We start from the raw sequence: 19876 nt of genomic DNA on the forward strand, positions 1-19876 counted from the left end.
CAGGTTGATGCTGTCAGGAGAGTTCCAGTCGCTAGTCCCCCGCAGTCCACGAGGACGTCGTGTTGAACTTTTAGTCTTTTTTGTTTTAGACTATGTTTGGACTTGTTTTGTGTTGATACAATTGGATCTTGTATGGATTCTTATTGCCTATGAGTTTTATTGGATTTGTTTTACTACATGCTTGCCTAGACGGCAGAAGAGGTAAGTTGATTTTATCGTCGGATTTGAGCTTTATGAGTGTAGTTGAGTAGGGTTATTTTTTAGTCATATTATCACTGTTACAGTTTGTTAAGTTATTAACTGCGTGGGTGATTGTTTATATTATTGTTATTGTTCCGGCCGTGTTGGCCGAGGTATATGTGGCCCAGAGGGCGATGTAGAAAGTTTCAGATTGTCCGCCGTACAGGGGAGATGCTGTCGAAATTTCTTCGGACAGGGACTCCTCCGGGGCATGACAATATAAACCAATGCTAGGGATACATTATGGGTTAGTATGAGCAAATACATCAAGAGGAAGCCAAAACTAGGACTTTAGGTCAAAGTTCAATTGAACCATTTAGCTAGTTTTGAGTTTTGCGTCAATCTTGGAATTGATGATAGATACATTTTTGAATGTATTTTTCCTAAGTAGATATGGGTAAAACAGACCTCTCCACAAAATTTGGAGATTTTTGGATGCATGTAGAATTATTAGTGCATTTCTAAAATCGGGTTAGAAATATAGGATAGGCTGGAATTTGGGTGCCAGTCGACTGATACAATTACCAAACGACTGGTAACAGTGAATATCGAACACAGAATGCTTCTATGGGTTGATTTCGATAAGGGCAGACGACTGATACTTCTGGCACTCGACTGATACCAGTTTGAAATTATTTTCAGCACTGGATTCTGACCGGGTCAGCTCGTATATGTGTATGAGATCCTAGGGGGATAAATACATGAGTTTAGGGTCAGTTTGAATAATAAATTTTGACAATTAAGAGATTATTGAAGCTTTTTGGATGTTAGGGAAAGGAGGAGAAGTAAGGTTTAGTTGGGAAAATCTTAGTGTCTTTGCGTAGGGGGAGCTTTGTGATAGGTTCTTAAATAGCCTATGGTAAATTCCTAACTCAATGGGGAGCCTAGGTGTAGGGGGACCCTTGGGATAAGTTTAAATGCATGTTGCATTATTTTTGATTCGGCGGTGTAAGTCCAAGTGTGTAGCCTTGGCAACGTAAGTTCATTCGGTGGTGTAAGTCGAAGTATGTATCCTTGGCAACGTAAGTCCATTCGGCAGTGTAAGTTCAAGTGTGTATCCTTGGCATCGTAAGTCCATTATTTTTAGCATATTGTTTTGCTATTTGTTTTCCCTAATTTAAACGTATTGCCAAACATCAAAAAGAGGGAGATTGTTGGAGAAATCTCAATGGTCTGTGCGACCATGTGTTTTGGTGTTTGGGCAAAGAGTTTAAGTTAGGTTCACCCTTGTATTTGATATGTGTATTTGAGTTGTGCAGGTTTGCAGGATACACATATGACTCAAGTTGATGGTTTTGGGTCCGGTGAAGGATGGAGCATCCGAGGGACCGCGGACAAGGCAGCAAGGACAATGGCCGAGGGAAGCGATTTTGAGGCATACGCGAAGGATGACATTGGGGACGAGCCGCGGGCTTGAATGCATTCGAGGGACGAGAGCCAAAGGAAGTAGGCTTGAAGGCAAGAGGTCAAGGCTGCAAAGAATCATTAAGTGAGTCGTAAGGGTGAGGGTCCGAGTGTTGAGAGATTGTACTTAGGTACCAATTGACCGGTGGTTTCATCAGTCGACTAGTGTAGTCAACTGGGCAATCGACTAGGAGTGAGCAGAATGCTTCTCTTCGCTCGACCAATGTGGAGCAGTCGACTGATACTTTTATCAGTCGACTGGTATCCAGTCGTTGGGATGTAACGGTCAAATCTCCAAAGGGGCAGTCAACTGACACTTTCACCAGTCTATTGGTAGGCGGAGTTTTCCAACCCATGGCCTATATAACCAAGGCTTGGAAGCTTGATTATAGTTGACGAAATTGGATTTGGTTAAAGTCTAATTAGTAGTCTACCAGTGCTCAAGGTTTCCCTTGTGTCCAAGAGGTCTTGGTGAGTTTGTGGCGAGGTTTCTCCACCCACAAGGAGGTTTGAGCTAGCCGGAGTTTTCGGGGACTAATCCACTGACTAATTAAGGGATCATTCACCTTACGAATAGCCGTGGAGTAGGAGCAAGTTATCTCCGAAACATGTAAATCGATGTGTATTGGTTTGGATTTCCTTTCTTAGTCTTAGTCTTTAGCTTTCGTATTTGTATTTGTATTGTTTGTATTCCGCTGTGCTAACAAATATATAGGAAGCGATAAATTGAGGGCACAACTATTCAACCCCCCTTCTAGCTGACCGTAAGATCCCCTACAAAGAATACAAGCAAAAATGGAAGTAAATACTTTATAATGAAATATTGCTTAACTTGATACTTGTTGCTTGGAAATGCCTCTTGATCGGCTAGAAATGCAACATCACTTCTTCCTCAATGTTCTAAGAACATGCGTAAACGAAAATGACTTCAAATCCTCATGAAACTCCTTTTCTAGGGTTCACTCAATGCCTCTAATCAATTAGGCTTACCCTAATCGATTGCCATGTCAGCCGACCATTCAAACACCTATAGAACAACTCTTTTTCACCCATCTAATCGATTGGTGAGTCATACCAATTGATTTGGTAGCTTCTAATCAATTTTTCCAATCAATTCAAAGCTTTCTATTCGTGGGAGAAAACAACCTAATCGATTACTCAATTAATTCCCAAGCTCTCTGTTCTCTCATGAAAAAGGCCCCAATCGATTAGTTTAATCGATTGGGGAAGGCTGAATCGATCGATTCACCAAGCTTATGTTCTCTCACGAAAGCTCTCAATCGATTAGGCAATCATCCTAATCGATTGGAGTATATTCGAATTGATTAGGCACTTTGGACTTGGGCAAATCGATTGCCCAACCCTAAGTTTTGATCTCAAGTTTAGGGTTTCTTTGCCCAACCCTATAGTCATCTGTGACTTGTTGGGACTTTTCATTGCCTAGTATTCGGTCACCCTTGATATATCAGGGCTTTTTAACCAAGTGTCCGATCAACACTTGGCCCACTTGGACTTTCCATCTCATGCTAACTTTCCGTTGGACTTTCGATCACAAAGTGTCCGATCAACCTTTAACCTATTGGAGATCATGGTCTGGCTAGAAGGGGATTGAATAGACAGTCACTTAATCCCTTCTCTTCCTACAACTTGTTAGTACATAGCGGAATAATGAAATCAAACAAGGTAAGACGACAAACTCTAACAAGGTTGTTTAATGTGGTTCGAAGATAAAGTTCCTACTCCATGATTTGTCCTTGAGGTGTACGATCCCTCAATTCATCGATAGATTAGTCCCTGGTAATCTCTGACTAATGTGTTCTCCTTCTCGGTGGAGCAAACCTCGCACGAAGCACTATTCTTCTTTACAAGATTGAGAATGAAGTTTACAAAGAGGAGTATTAGACTTGGAGGCTTGAGGGCTAACACTTAAGAGTATACAACAAAAATTAGTAGTACTCTTCATTCCCCAAGCTTCCTTCAAATAGAGTGAAAATAGTTGATCCTGGGTCAACTCATTTCCTACATACCAATTAATTGGAAACACCATTAGTTTATCGTTGGACATAGCCAACAGTACTCCACAGAATCTGAGATTCTGCCAACGAATCTCTACTAGTTGATGTAGGACCGTTGGGCCGGCTAGGAGGGGGTTGTTGGATATCCTGCTAACACAAAAAGGAAAACAAACCCTCCTCGAACTCTTTAGGCTAACACTTGCATAAATAAACTAAGCAGTAAATTAAAAGCATAAAGAAAAAGCGAGGCACAAAAGATTTACTTGGTTACAACCGATGTGGTTGTTAATCCAAGGAAGATTAAGCTCAATAAAACTCCTTCTGGCGGAGAAGCCTCGTACAGCGTTGAAGTGCAGAAAACAGAAGCTTAGACTAAAAGAGAGTGTGCAAGCACTGGATTTACAATCAGTGAGTTCTTTTTAAGCTTCTGGACCAAGGCTATATTTATAGTCTTGGTCTGGGCGCCTGGAAGGGTTCCGGGCGCCCTGGGGGGATAAATTTTATCCCCCAACGGTCGGATCGAGTCAAAACTCGATCTGAAAAAGTCCATTCCGGGCGCCTGGATGGTTCCGGGCGCCCGGAGCCGGGCGCCCGGATAGTTCCGGGCGCCGGAGCTAAAGTCAACCAGTTGACTTTTGGTCCGTGCTCTCTTCTCCGCTGAGCCTGGTCCGGGTCTTTCTGCTCGGCTCCGCTTGCTTGGGTGATCTCGACATCCGGAATAGGGCTCACCCAACCCATCTTCCGGTCTTCTCGAGCGTGCTTCCCTCCGGCTTCTCGCCATGCGTGTCCTTCTCGTCCACCAGTACTCATTCGCAGACTTAGTCCCTCGGTGCACCCGTGCCGACCTTAGCTGCGTCTCTTGCTCCCGAGCAATCTTCCGCTCGGCTTTCGTACCTCGGACCCACGCGCACTTCCTTCTCGTCCGCGGTGTACTCTTTCGCAGCACCTCGTCCCTCGGACGCCCAGCGTCCTTCTCGCTAGCTGCGTCTTCCGCTCGAGTACCTGTGCTCCTAAGCTCCTGCACACTTAGACACAAGGTTAGAAACAACGCAGGACCTAACTTAACTTGTTGATCACACCAAAACAACATTGGGGTTCCAACAATCTCCCCCTTTTTGGTGTGATCAACCCAAGTTAAGCTAGGGTCAACAATAGATATGAAATTAAACAGTTTATTGAAATAACATGCAACATGATAGAAAAAATTAAATTTCAAACATTCCAAATTTTAATTTTCAATTTTTTCTACCTCCCCCTAGACTTATACTTTCCCTTCTCCCCCTTTGATCACAATAAAAATGGGGTACTAACGAAATCTAGGGGTTGACATTAAAAAAATTTTGAAACTATATTTCAATAATTTTCAGGGAAATATTTCTAAGTCAAGATGAATTTCTAAGTCATTCGACATCAAGATTAAGAAGTTTCTAAACAGAAAACTTTATGCAAGAAAATTTTAGATAATTAAGATAAAGAGAAATTTTCTATGCATTTATTTATTTATATATTTTATGCTTTAATCAGAAGGTTTAAATTTCCATTTTAATTTATCAGAAATTCTTAAGTCACACTTTTTCAGATTTAAAGCAAAAAATATTAAACATGCAACAATTTGTATCATGTTAATTTCTATTATTTTTTGAATTTCAAGTTCACAAAAATATTTCGATAGCATAGATTCTAACTTGATAAAATTTTTCGACGCTATAAAAAATTCTTTCGATAATGTGCAAAATTCGTTTGAAAGAATATTTTGTAATTTGCAAGAATTTTTTAATAAAAATTCTAATTTGCAGGAATTTATTAATAATATATTTCTTAATCCGAAACACTTTTTCGATGACTCATTTTCTGAATTGCAAAACTCTTTCGAGAAAGTAATTTGTAATTCGAAAAAATATTCGAAGAAAGTTTTTGACATCATTTCTAATTTGCATAATTCTTTCGAAAAAATATTTTGCAATTTACAAAAGTTTTTCGACGAGATTTCTAACTTGCAAAATTCTTTTAATAATAATTTGCAAGGCAAGTTTGACAATTGATTTTCTAATTCGAAAAATTCTTTCGATGATTCAATTTCTGATTCGAAAGACTCTTCAGGCAATTTTTCGATTGAATCATTTAATTGATCAGAGGTTCGAATCCATACCTGACTTACCTTTTCGGTAGTTGATTCTCCCCCTGTCGAGTTGCTTTTATCCGAAGATTCTCCCCCTTCATCACTCTCGGGATGTACTTCGGCTGTTGGGGCTGTCTCGGTAATTTCTTCCATCTCAGACTGTTCTGTCGGCAGCTCGGTGTCTATCAAAGAGTCGGATTCGGCTTCAGTTGGTTCTTCGTAGAGTTTTAAGAACTTTTCCCAAAGTTCTTTTGCGTTGTTGTATTCGCCAACTCTATCGAAATCTTCATTTGGTATTGCGGTTAGAATGTGAAACTCTGCCCGACCGTTTGCCATTGACGCGTCACGTTGCTTCTTGTTCCATAGGCGTAGATCGAGTTCTTCTCCATTCGTTGTCTTTGGTGCTTCATAACCTGTTTTCATTATTAGTGAAATATCAATATCAGAGTTAAGAAATACCATCATTTGTTGCTTCCAAGAAGCAAGCTCCCCCTCGAATGCTAGTGGGTAGTCGCTAGCTCCGGCCATTGTTTTGTTGCTTCAGACGGCGGTTAGCCCTTCTGAGGCGTACTCGGCTCTGATACCACTTGTAGGACCGTTGGGCCGGCTAGGAGGGGGTTGTTGGATATCCTGCTAACACAAAAAGGAAAATAAACCCTCCTCGAACTCTTTAGGCTAACACTTGCATAAATAAACTAAGCAGTAAATTAAAAGCATAAAGAAAAAGCGAGGCACAAAAGATTTACTTGGTTACAACCGATGTGGTTGTTAATCCAAGGAAGATTAAGCTCAATAAAACTCCTTCTGGCGGAGAAGCCTCGTACAGCGTTGAAGTGCAGAAAACAGAAGCTTAGACTAAAAGAGAGTGTGCAAGCACTGGATTTACAATCAGTGAGTTCTTTTTAAGCTTCTGGACCAAGGCTATATTTATAGTCTTGGTCTGGGCGCCTGGAAGGGTTTCGGGCGCCCTGGGGGGGATAAATTTTATCCCCCAACGGTCGGATCGAGTCAAAACTCGATCCTGTTGAAAAGTCCATTCCGGGCGCTCGGAAGGGTTCCGGGCGCCCCGGATAGTTCCGGGGCGCCCAGAGCCCAAAAGTCAACATGAGTTGGCTCTCTTCTCTGGTTCAGCTCGCCTCTGGTCCGGGTCTTTCTGCTCCGGCTCCGCTTGCTTGGGTGATCTCTGACATCCGGAATAGGGCTCACCCGAACCCATCTTCCGGTCTTCTCGAGCGTGCTTCCCTCCGGTTTCTCGTCCCTCGGAATTACCGCGTGTCCCTTCTCGTCCACCAGCGTACTCATCCGCAGACTTTGTCCCTCGGTCGCACCCCGTGCCGACCTTCGCGCTAGCTGCGTCTCTTGCTCCCCGAGCAATCTTCCGCTCCGGCTTTCGTACCTCGGACCCACCGCGCGCACTTCCTTCTCGTCCGCCGGTGTACTCTTCCGCAGCACCTCGTCCCTCGGACGCACAGCGTGCCGTCCTTCTCGCTAGCTGCGTCTTCCGCTCGAGTACCTGTGCTCCTAAGCTCCTGCACACTTAGACACAAGGTTAGAAACAACGCAGGACCTAACTTAACTTGTTGATCACACCAAAACAACCTTGGGGTTCCAACAGTTGACTGGCCAGTCGATTTCCCTTCACAGTCATCAGGCACAAAACCTTTTGTGCCCTCGTGATCTTGCTTTAGTCGACTAGTAATTGTTGATACAATCGACCTCCAAGGTTTTAATGCCCGACAAATATGTTTAATGGAGCTTAATTAAGGGAAGCTCTAGTCGCGGCTAAGCAAGGGTGAGAAGTCTACCTAGTTATTAGTTCTAACTGTGGTTAGGAAAGGAAAGTACTAGTTGTGGCTAGGCAAGGAAAATTTCAACAAATCTTAGAAGCTAGGTAGAAGGATTTGGTAGATTTGGAGAACCCGATATCGAAACCCTGGTGGATCGATCCAATACTGAGTCCCAATGAGTGAAGCCAGGTGGAGAAAACCTTATAGGGAGATAACTTAGGGTTTGGTGAGTGAAACTAAATGGAGAAAATCCTAGGGGAAGGTAGCCTTAGGTAATAGGAAATCTTGGAGGAGTGAACTCCAAGCAAAGTTGATCAGATGGTTTTCGATTGATCGCGCGTGGTCGACCGAACCAGCAAATCTAGGTAAAACTAAGTTTAGTTTTATCATAGTATTTTACATTACTATTATTGCTATTGGCTAATGTATTGCAGAAAAGTTTTAGTAGATCAGATAATCAAACACTGAGTAGAGAAAGTCCAAATAGGTCTGGAGGATCAATATTTGGCAGGTAGATTGAGGTAAGCAACTGGAGAGGAGTGATGGTGAGGTCGTATTTTCGGAAAGGAACAACCTTAGATAGCTGATCCAACTGAAGAAATCAAGAAGGTTTTCAAGTTGAGATTAAGACAGTTTTACTGCCAGTTTCTACTCATGCATATTACTACTCATGCATCATATATTATCACTGTGTTAACTTTGTTTTGCAGAAGTATTTATTTTAACTCTATTTTATAGGAATCAAAGTTATTGGTCAACCGAACAACAAGATTGGTCGACTGAACAACAGGATCTGTCGACTGAACTAGGTTGATACAGAACAGAGATCAGTTTGAAGCAAAGTTTGGTAAAGTGACTGATTGGTCAACCAAACTAGCAGATCGATCGACCAAACAAATATGACATGGTAGAGATCAGATCAAGTCACAACAAATATGGAAGCCAGGCTGATCGGTTGATCAAACCCAGGGATCGGTCGATCGAATAATCAGAGAATTAATGACGAATCTCGACGAACAGGGAAACTGCACAAATTAGTCGACTAATCAAAGGGATCAGTCAATCAAACCATAAATGCTCATAAATGCACAGATATCGAATCTCGTCGAAAAAGGAATGCAAAGGGTTCAATCAACTGATAGGAGGATCAATCGGCTGAACAACTTTTCGGTCGACCGAACCAGACTTATATAAGGGGAGCTCGAGGTCCGAGGCAATGTATCAATTCTTAGTTCATCTCTATGCAAAACTGTTGTTTGTGCTCTTACTCTGCGCTCTATCTTCACAAACAAGTTACTCCATTAAGAAGTGTCGATAATGCTTCATCTTCTATCTATTATCAATATAGTTTTAGTTATGCTTGTATTGTTTTACTTTCTAAAACATAGTTGTGTGTTACTATCTTTCAATTTGTATGAATTGCTTATTTTAGAAGATTTCGAGAAGAAGAATTATAGTGAATTATCCAACGATGCGATCAAGAATCACAGGTCTTAGAGTAGGAGTTGACATATGCTCTAAATCAAGTAACCACTTGAGTTGCTTGTATTTCTGTTGCTATCTTATTTTTTGTTGTCTTATTTTGATATTTGTTTTACAAATCATTACAAAAGAAAAGTTTTAATGAACTATATTCACTACCCTCTATCGCTTCTTTTTATCCAACAGTAATATCATTAGTCGACTAGTCTCTTACAAACACTCAACTCTCATCCTCTCGTGAGTTTCCCTTGAAGCCCTCTTCCTCAGCCTTTGTTCCTCATATACACTTGAACCCGTGACTCTTCTCCATACCATCCTTCACATTGCTTTGAAGTCCACTTCCCTCGGCTCCACTCCATTGTTCCTCGTCCGACGGCCCCTCGGATGCCTTCCACACCATCCTTCACCGATCTCAAGGCCCGAACCATAGGATGAACTTATCTCATATGTGGTCACCAAGTCCTGCACGACTCAAACATACATATCAAATATATATAAAACCTAACAAACTCTTTGACACACACATCAAAACTATGATTGTACCCAATCAAACCTAGGTTGATTACACTCACGTGACCCACTTGGATAGGCTTGATTGCACTCATATGACCATTTGGACTTTTCCCTTGCTAAGCCCCGCTAGGACTTCCGTTGCCTAGTTCCCAACTAGTATTTGATTGCCTAGCCCTGCTAGGACTTCTCTTTGCCTAGTTCCCAACTAGGTCTTCACTATCTAGCCCCACTAAGACTTCACTGCCTAGTTCTTAACTAGGTCTTCACTATCTGACTCTGCTAGGACTTCCACAACCTAGTTCCCAACTAGGTCTTCATTGTCTAACCTCCAATTAGGATCCCTGGACAATCATTTAGTCCTCCCTTGACCTACTTGACTTATCTCTCACATATTATCAAACATCGAAACTCAAGCTTGAGCAACTTTAGTCAAACTGGTCAACTTTGACCCGAAGACGATTGCACTAATAGTACACTTTCATTTTGGCCAACCAAGCAAACCAAGTTTATTATTTAAATGATATGAAGCGTGGAAGCCATTGGAAGATAGTGCAAAAGGTTCAACATCGAGAAATATACAAAGTAATTGAAGTTGATGAAATATCTGAAGAAATTGAATCCAGGAATAATTTCAATATTGAGACTAATCAAGATATTTCATCTAATGAAGAAACTTTAGTAGTTGACAAAGACAGAGATATCCCAACTTTGTAGATTAGATAATGAAATTGATAGTGACGTAAAAGATCAATTTTTTCTTTCAAAGATAGTGATTAAAATTTATTGACAAGACATTTATGTTTTTCTTCATTTTAATGCATTTATATAAAATAAAGTTTCATTAATTGTAAATACCTCTATATGTTTTCGCATGTTTGTTGATCTGATATATCATGAATATGTGATAGGCATGCCATCCAAGAGGATAATTAAGCATTTACCCGTTCTGCAGACACTTGATGATGATAGTTTTCCTAGTGGGTAGTTGTTTTGTATTTACATTACAAAAGTTTTATTTATTTTGTTATTTATTTAAGTATTTCTTTTATTAATTGTTAATACTTTTGTATTTATAGGTCGACCATTACGTAGGGAGACACATGGCACACATTTCAATCGACTACGATCAATGAATGGGGTAAATTGCCCATTACTTTTCGTTAGAGTGATAGACATTCAATTAACCCAAATACAACTTCATTTATAACCAATTTAGGTCTCTCAATAAAGAAGTTTGCTCGCTTATAAGCTAAAAGTTGGAAGCACATTCCCGTGGATAATAAAAGGATAATATACGATCGATTATCAGTAAGTACAAGAATTGAATATATTTATAACCACTCTTTTATTACTAACTACATGCAAAATAAAATTATTCTTTTCATGTTGCTTTTGATACAAGTTTTCAAGAGGGTTTATCGTTTGTTAGAAAGGAGATCGACTAGTTAATGAGTACAAGGTATAGAGACAATAGAAATAAAATACATAGCCATTATAATAAGCCATTGCACCTTCCTCTTGTTAAGCGCGGGTAACAGATGTCGATCAAGTTTTGTGAGATGCAAGATGATTGGGATTACATGTGTGCTCTGTTTGAATCAGAGACATTTCAAGTAACTCATTATATGACATATGTCTTTTTTATATAAAAATTTAATTATTTGTTCTATAACTAATATTTTATTTATAAAAAAATTTTATGTTATAGAAACAATCTGCAACAAATGTTGAATCGAGCAAAACTCCCATATAACCATCACAAAGGTTCTAAATCATTCGTTCAATATAATTACAATGGTGTAAGTACTAATTTTATAGTTATCGTATATTGTTTGTTAATTAAAATATTAACACATTATTTTTTTGGACCGATCAGTCACAAAGAAAAGATTGGATTGTTGTCGTTAATGAAACTCATTACAGCTTGTTAAAAGGGTGGATTGGGGAGAAGGTCAAAACTGCATACATATGATATAACCTTATTTAGTGAATTTATTCTTAACTATGCATAATTATTTTTATGATATTTTTAACATTTTGTTATTTCTAGGTTGATATGGTGAGACTACGTGATGAGTACACTCAAACACAAAAAAATACAAAAAATGACACCGATGTAGTCCAAATTGCGGATACAATTTGTGATCAAGTCCTCGATACTCGTTTTGAATACATTAGAGGACTTGAAAGTGGGCCAAAGTAGTTAGGTCCACTTCTTCAAATACCACCTCCTCATCCAGATCAACTAACGCAGCATTGCGTGAAAAGCTTGAATCCACCAGCAACGACTAGAAGACACAAAAGAAGAGTTAGCAAACACTCGAGTTCGGTTAGCAAGTTCCCAAGATCAGTTGGAATTAATGAGATCAAGACAAGATATGTTTGAACAAATTCTTAACTGATTGACACATGGAGCATTACATTCCTTGATACATGATTCTTCCTCGGCTCCACCTCCTCCTCCTCAACCTTAGAATTTGATGTTGTGAACTTACTTGTTAAAGCTGTAAATTTGGATGTGAACTTGATGCAGTGAACTTTATTTGTTGTGTTGCTACTTGTTGCTTGTGAACTTGATGATGTTTATGTTGTGAACTTAATGACGTTTTGTAAATATTGTGAATTTTAGTTGTAAATTTGTAAATGTTGTGAGTTGTAAATTTTGTGAATGTTGTGAGTTTATTTGCAAGTTGTAAATTTGTATATAGAATATGAATATAAATAAACAAAATTTTGTTTTAAAAAATATATACTTAGCGATGAATTCTAAGGAATTTATTGCTAATAAATATATGGTTTTACGACGAATTAAGAGAAATTCATCGCTAACTAGGGTTTTATTTAGTAAGTATTATTTAGTGATGAATTACTCGTAATTTTTCATTAATGTGATTGTATTTTGCGATGAAATACGCATCATTAGTCGTTTACCTTTGTATATTTTAAAGGCAATTGTGGTAATCTTAGCAATGCTTATGCTATCAAAATATGGTTCACGACAAGTTTATAATGATGATGATAATTATTCATCGCTAAATGTTATTAGCGACAAATATAGATGTGTTAACGGCGAAATTTGTCGTTGCTAAATAATATTTTTCCTGTAGTGTACAAGTTTCTATCCTCCTGTAGTGTACAAGTTGCACTAATGGTTAGTAGTCACCCGTGATTTACCTCCTCCGTGTTGGCCTAGGGACGGATTGGCGGGGGCGCTGGGGGCGAGCGAATCGCCTTTTGCCACATGTTAGCCAATTAAAGTAGCTATAATCAGAAAAATCTTGGGTTTTCCTATAACAACCATAACCAAATTAATATATCCCATCACCAAAGAAGTCCCCTTGAATTCAATAAAGCATATAACACTAGCTAGCTAAATAAATCCCAAAATGATTTCAGGACATAAATCTCCTTCCAAGCTCTTCAAATGTCTTTCTATATATGATGGTGTTGGCGATGACAAAGAATGCTTTGCTGTTATTTTTTAAAAAGAAAATAATAGATTTACTAGTTATCTGGACCTCACTACATTTAGAATTACACTTACTGTTCTCGAATTATAACCCTTTACGTCCCTTTCTTACTATAAATATATATAGGCACTACATCGTTGTTGTACAGGACTTTGGCGAGGCTCATATCGTTGTCTTCCCCACAGGCCATAGCTAGCATAATTAAAACGGACTTAAACCAGTAGCGGTCTTCTAAAGACTACTTGCTCTTTGATTAATTAGTGATTATTTTTAGTTTAATCTTGTTCCATATCCAGCTACAGAAAACTACTCAAATAGAATCTATCCAGTTTAGTTTAGTCTAGCTAGCTAGATCACAATTATGCTTTAATTACTTGTCGCAACCTCTACAAGCTTCGTATTGACTCGGCATAAATGGTTGTGACATGATATCTCTATAGCATCTCCTCATATATGAACCACAGATTTCAACCTTGAGGTCAAACTTGGATGAATAGAGTACATCAAGTGGTATACCATGATAACAAAAAGAAACTAAATCGCTACGTACCTCAAGAGATAGAAGGGGCAAATGAACATAAAGCACCGCTTCCATGCGCTTCCTTCTCACTCAACTTGCCTGATGGAACAATCGATCAGGTCCAACAACAAAGAATTAATATGAAATAAACAAGCAAAAAATCATTTTGATAGAAGATAAGTGAACAAAAAAAATCAAGAAATGCATCAGACCCAGCAGTAAGCACTGGAAATAAACAAGAAAAACAGTTGAATTTTATGGAAAGGAAAAGAGGGTGAAACAGGAAAAACAAAGTGATGAGCTTCCGGTGCACTAGAAAAAATTCTAAGGACTTACTGAAAGGAAAGATGTATAAATAAGTCAGGAAAAGTGGAAAAAAAGGAAAGAAGAAGAAAATCGAAGAAGAAGAAGAAGAAGAAAGAGGGAGACGAAAATTTAATCCAAATCAATAGTGACATCCATTAATGCAGGAAGAAGATGCAGAGAGATAATTGAGATGGTACGATACCTACCCGTCTTCCAAAATCCAATCCGGTTCCCCAAAACAAAGTACCTTCGTCTCAAAAGTCACGTACGTCTCAATAATCAGCTTTTCATTTTATTCTTCAGTTTAACTCGTCAACATTACTATTTTGTACACTCTTTTTTTTTTTTTTAAAAAAGGCCATGTTACATACCTCGGAAACGCTTACTAACCCAGAGGTAAGTCTTGACTACAGAGGAAGAAGTGGCCGACATAAGATCAGCGACAGCTGAGTCCATCACACGCGTGTCCATCGTCATCGTCCTGAGATGATGCCCTGCCCCTCATATAGTTCATCGTCATCGATCCGACGCAAAAAAAAGGAACCAAAGACGAGGTCTTTGATTCGTGTCAGCCGCCGACGAGGGGAGATGGGGATGACAGAGAGAGGGGTGAGCACGCCACAGCGACGGCACCTCCGCCGATGCCCTCCCCGCCGCGTGCTCACTCTCTTCTGTCAACCTGGGTCACGCCCCCCTGGCGATCGCCGGGATCCACCAACAACGAACACAACCGTAACAGATCGAATCAAGCACCAAAAACAATAAGCAAATTAAGAGGAGTAGAAAGCGGATGAGAAGAGAAAAAATTAATGACCGTGAGAGAGAGAGAGAGAGAGATCCACCGCCGAGTGGTCGCTGCGTCTGGTTCTAGGGCAAGGCGACGCCGACGCGTATTCCCCACCAGGCTCCCTCACGAGCCGAGCGAGTGATTAAAAATAAATTTATATATTTATCGGACTAAATAATTCGTGCTCGGTATTACGTGGAAGAAGAAAGAGACGGAAGGAAGAAAAGAAAGAGGAGGATTGAAATAAACGTCCGTGATTTAAGGTTAATTAAATGAATAAGTTTAAATATTTTATTAAATTAAATAAATAAATTTAGGTATTTAATAAAATAATTAAGTCAAATTTAAATTAAGTAAGTTGTTAAAATAATTATTCTAAATTTATTAAATGTAAGATTGATTGATTTAGATGTGATCAAATTTTTAATTAAAATTATTTGATTATTAATAATTCATATTTTTTATGAAGGAATATTAATAAAGCAATATATCTTTTACGTTGCACAATTCGTGAGCGTCTATTAAAATTTTTTATATTTCATATTATAATACAATCTTTAAATTTTAAAAAAGTGTTTAATTTAAATTATCATAAATTATCATTCATAATCTTAATTATATCATTATCATATTCTCAGATTTATAGAGAATAAATTATTCAAATAAATAAATTGATTCACTTACTTTAATAAATTATTCAAATTTATTTAATTTATCTTACAAATATGGGATCAACATAAATAAATTCCTACTAGGTATACATGCGCTCACTTATTCTTTAATTTATTTACTACTTATTACTGGAGCAACTAATTAAGTAATTATGTTTTTGAGTAGTTTAATTTTAACTTGAATTAGATATGGTTTATATTAATATACATTTTCTTTTAGTTTATTTTGAGAAAAGACTTTATGTCTCTTTCCATTTTAATTTATTTCTATATGTCAGTCAGCACACATGGTAGGTAAAGGTGCGTCTATCGTAAATTACTGTAACAAACTCTCCTTTATAAAAAATTAATTAGATATTAAACTGATAAGAATAGATAATACACTTGATCTTAACTAAAAGACTGAGAAAGGTATGTTTTTTAACGTTATGGTTCAAGGTATTTATAGAAGTTTCTCCGCTCACGGTGTTATCAATCCTAAAATGTGAGACTAAAGAGAACAATGATAGTATATATTTTTTTATAAAAAATAACCAGAGAAAATTACTAATAAGTCTTAAAAATTTTTTTAGTGTGAAAAAAAGGCATTAAAGTAATTTAATTTGGGGGACCAAATTTAGCTATTAAAGGGTCCAGATTCTTAATTAAATACATGCCAACTTTTTTTTCATCAGGAATTGTCTAAAAGGCTCATTCAATTTTGAAAATTTACCAAAAGACACATCTTATTTTGATAATTATCAAAGGGCACACTAATTTATCTAGTCTTCCCGTTTTACCCTTCTATCAAATCGGACTTTTTTTTTGTCTTTCTCTTTTCTCTCTCTTATGCATGCAAACTCTCTTCTTTTTTCCTATCTTCTTTTTTTCATATATACATTATGCATGATTACACTCACCCCAGACACCTCTCAATTCTCGTCGCTAGGTTATGTGAAGGGAGGTAAATCACGGAGTCAGCTTATAGTCGACCGCCAAATAACTACGAGATGGGAGGAGTTTTTTCTCTAGAACATACACCCTCAGCGAATTAATCTCTACCTCATTATAGCAAATTTGATACCTTCTAGCCAATTAGGCACACCAGTGGAGACTCTTTTGCATGTATACATGCATAACTATTATGATGTTGATTTTTAAAAATCAACACCATAACATAATTACATTAACATTGTTGATGATGCTGATTTGCACTACCATAGGCCTGATCTGATTCAAATTAGGCCCAATGTGGGTCTATTTCTTAGAGATCAAGATCATATTCTATGTGATTATTTCAATAATATTTTAACACATCTCGAAAGGATGAAATAAGCAATGGAGGGCACTATTAGATTCTTTGCAATCTTAGAACTCATAGGACCTGAAATGAGTCTAATCAGATATGTCTAAGTCCATTAGCGGATTTTGACTAAAATCCACTTGTAAAATACCAGAAAATAGGAAATATTAATAAGGGAATTTTTCGGAATTTTTGGAAATTTTTCGGGAATTTTTCGGAGCTCGTATGGACGAGTTCACGGGGATAAAAAAAAATAGGGCCCGGAAAAGCCTGTTTTGGCTACCCCAGTTAAGCGAGGAAATGTTTATAATTACATTTCCTTTTTCCTTTTTATTTTCTTTATTTGTTTTCTTTTTCTTACCTTGCCGAAACCCCCCGACGCCGCGACCTTCTCCCCCTTGCGCCCGACGCCTCCGAGCCCTAACCGCCGGAGCACTAACCGCCGGCCGCGGTGGTTTCTTCTTCCCCTCTGCGTACAATAGCCCTCAGCTAAGGGTTTCACCTCTTCCCCTCGCCATTGCCGTCGCCCTAGCCGTGAGATCCCGATCACTGGCCGCCGGCTCTCGGTCCCCGATCGCGACCCCGCCGGTCTCCCTTCTGCCCTAGCATCTCCACCGGCCGCCTCCTCGGTGTTGAGATTCTTCTTCTCCTCTTCCGAGCGCCGACAGCCGACCAAGCTCCCTTGCCCTAAATCTGCCGACCCAGCACCGCCATTTCTTGACCTAGCCAGTCATTAGAAAACTTGCTGCCATTGTTGACGAAGCCTCAGCCCTAGCACGGTTGCCGTGAGCTCTAGTTGAGGTCGCAGGGTTCTGCCGAGCCCTAGTTTCCACTGCCGAGTTCCTTCTTCACCAAATCCTTACGCTGTTAGGATTTGGGGTTTTGGCGGTGTACACTGTCAGCCATTTCTCCGGCCACAGAAGGTCACCAGCAGCTAGTTGTGAAGGGTGTTTCAGTTAGACACAAGGAACTGCCACCGTAGAGGTAATGGTTATGTTTTGGGAACATAGTTTGGAAGGAAAATTGATGATTTGGTTTGTTTGTTTTGTTCCCAGTAGTTGCCCCTGTTCCGGCAGCCCTCATTTCAGCAGTAAACGATTAGCAGCAATCAGTGGTTGTGATTTGAGGTAAGGTGTATAATTTGTTCTGGTCTTAGGAGCATACTTGGAAGGAATCAAGTTTATTTAGGTTTAGACCTAAAGCAAGTTGATTATGTGATGTTGATTAGGGTTCTAGATTTAATAGGAATTTGATTTAGTTACTAAATACATATAGTAATTAGATAAATCTGGATATGTTTGATACCACAGGACTTTGACGTGAGACGAGTATCTCGACGTTCGGATCTGGATTGATTGGACCATTTCTTTTGGAGGCGGGTACTTTTGACTTTTGTCTTTGATATGCTTAGTAATGAAATTAACATGTTGCATTAATTGTGTTTCTTATCTGTTTCGGTAAATCACTACCCAAATCTTGGTATATGCTTGATTGATTGATTGGTTTTGCATCTCATGTATGCTTTACCTGTTTATACATGCTTATAGGGGTAGTGATATACCATGCTTGATCATGTTCAGGACCTAGGTTTTATACCTTCTGTGTACCTTTGGATTGTTTTGATTCGTTGACCTATGATGCACTTTTATATACATGTGGATTAGGTCAGGATATTTTGTGGTTAGTGTCATGCACCATTTGCATGATTGCATGCTGTGCGATAGTCTGCTCTATTATTGTTGAGCACATCGCCAGTTACATGGATCTGCACACACCACCACTCATGGGTTAGTGGTCGATTCAGGCTGAGTGTGTTGCAGCAGGGACTCTGTTAGGCACCGTTGGTCCGCTCATGGGTAGTGTGACACAACGTGTTATCCGGCAGGGATTCCTCCCCGTCTTTGAGTACCGGGAGATGAGAGCATTGCGCTCCCCCATTTATGATTTGGGGTAGGAGGATAGGTGTACTCCGACAGCATCCCGTCCACTCGGTCACTCATCAGGAGTAGTGACGACAGAGTGCACGGTTGTCACAGCCCTACCCACTCGGCCTCACTATTGTGTGTGAGATGATCGACTGGCGTCAGGGGTGACCAGGACGCATCATTGGCATCATATGCATGATGCATTTATTGCTTGTGTTTGTGCTTGCTGCATTTATATGCTGCATATTGTTTGGATACCTATGTTTGACATGCATACAGGATTCCTATACCACTCGGACTGTTTGTCCTTATACTCGGGTCCTGGTTAGTACAGTTCCTCTCTGTTTACTTCAGATGCATATTTTATCTTTCTTATATCAGTGTACGCATGATTAGTGTTAGGTGTTATTTCTTTACTTTGCATATCAATTGTACCTGCTGAGTGTTGGACTCACCCCGCCTCCATTGTTGTTATTTTCAGGTTGATGCTGTCCGGAGGGAGTTCCAGTCGCTAGTCCTCACTGCACGTAGTGCTAGATCCCTGCAGACCTCGAGGATTTATTTACCATTTGGTTTGGTTTTTATTTGCTTAGGTGTGTACTTGGTTATTTGGATACTTGGACATCGTATGTTTTTCTTTTGATATTGATGGATGTTCTATCCGATATGTTTTTACTACATGCCTGCCTGGACGGAAGAAGAGGTGAGTTTCGTCGGATTTGAGCTTTACGAGTGTAGTTGAGTAGGGTGGATTTCGAGTCAGAGTACTATAGTTTGTGATTACTATTATTAACTGCGTGGTTGTGACAGCCAGAGGCTGAATATCTGTATAAACTGCGTGGTGATTGATTTTATTTATTGTTATTATTCCAGCCGCCTGTGGCTGAGGTATATGAGGATGTAGAAAAGTTTCAGATTGTCCACCGTACATGGGAGATGCTGCCGAAATTTTCTCGGACAGGGACTCCTCTGGGGCGTGACAATTTAGTGGTATCAGAGCTGTAACGACCCAATTTTTCCTATTTCAAGTTCTAAAAGTCCATAAAAATATTAGGAAATATTTTTAAAATATTCTAGAGATTTTTAGAAATTTTTAGAGTATTTTTGTGTAATTTTTGGAGGTCGTTTAGTATGTTTACAAAAAAGAAAGAAATTCTAACAAAAATTGTTGAAGGCAAGGCTCGAACCCGTGACCTCGGGTCGAACCCGACCTAACCTGATGCAGCTGACCAGCTGAGCTACGCGGGTTTTGTTAACCCAATATGGAACGAAATGTATTTAAGCTATGGTTGAAACAGAATTACCTTAGGAAAAATGTTTCAGAAATTTGGCCGAGACGAAGCTCGACCTGGCGA

The 19876-nt window shown here is 39.2% G+C and overlaps 1 protein-coding gene and 1 pseudogene across 2 annotated transcripts in view; both read right to left on the reverse strand.

Annotated features, from left to right (window-relative positions):
* LOC122052556 (monooxygenase 3-like) overlaps nucleotides 1-14690 on the reverse strand; it is a 43202-nt gene extending 28512 nt beyond the window's left edge. Inside the window, exons 1-2 of one of the 2 annotated variants that reach the window (XM_042614133.1) lie at nucleotides 14228-14690; nucleotides 13581-13649 (exon numbers count right to left, since the gene is read on the reverse strand). The gene's annotated coding sequence lies outside the window, so the exon portion shown is untranslated. Of the gene's footprint in view, nucleotides 1-13580; nucleotides 13824-14227 lie in introns of those variants that run through there. The other variant, XM_042614134.1, reaches the window with a different exon arrangement.
* Nucleotides 14691-15603: 913 nt separating this feature from the next.
* Nucleotides 15604-15729, reverse strand: LOC122054274 (annotated as a pseudogene).
* Nucleotides 15730-19876: the final 4147 nt, after the last annotated feature.

This window comes from Zingiber officinale, chromosome 3A, assembly GCF_018446385.1.
Source record: "Zingiber officinale cultivar Zhangliang chromosome 3A, Zo_v1.1, whole genome shotgun sequence".
NCBI lineage: Eukaryota > Viridiplantae > Streptophyta > Magnoliopsida > Zingiberales > Zingiberaceae > Zingiber > Zingiber officinale.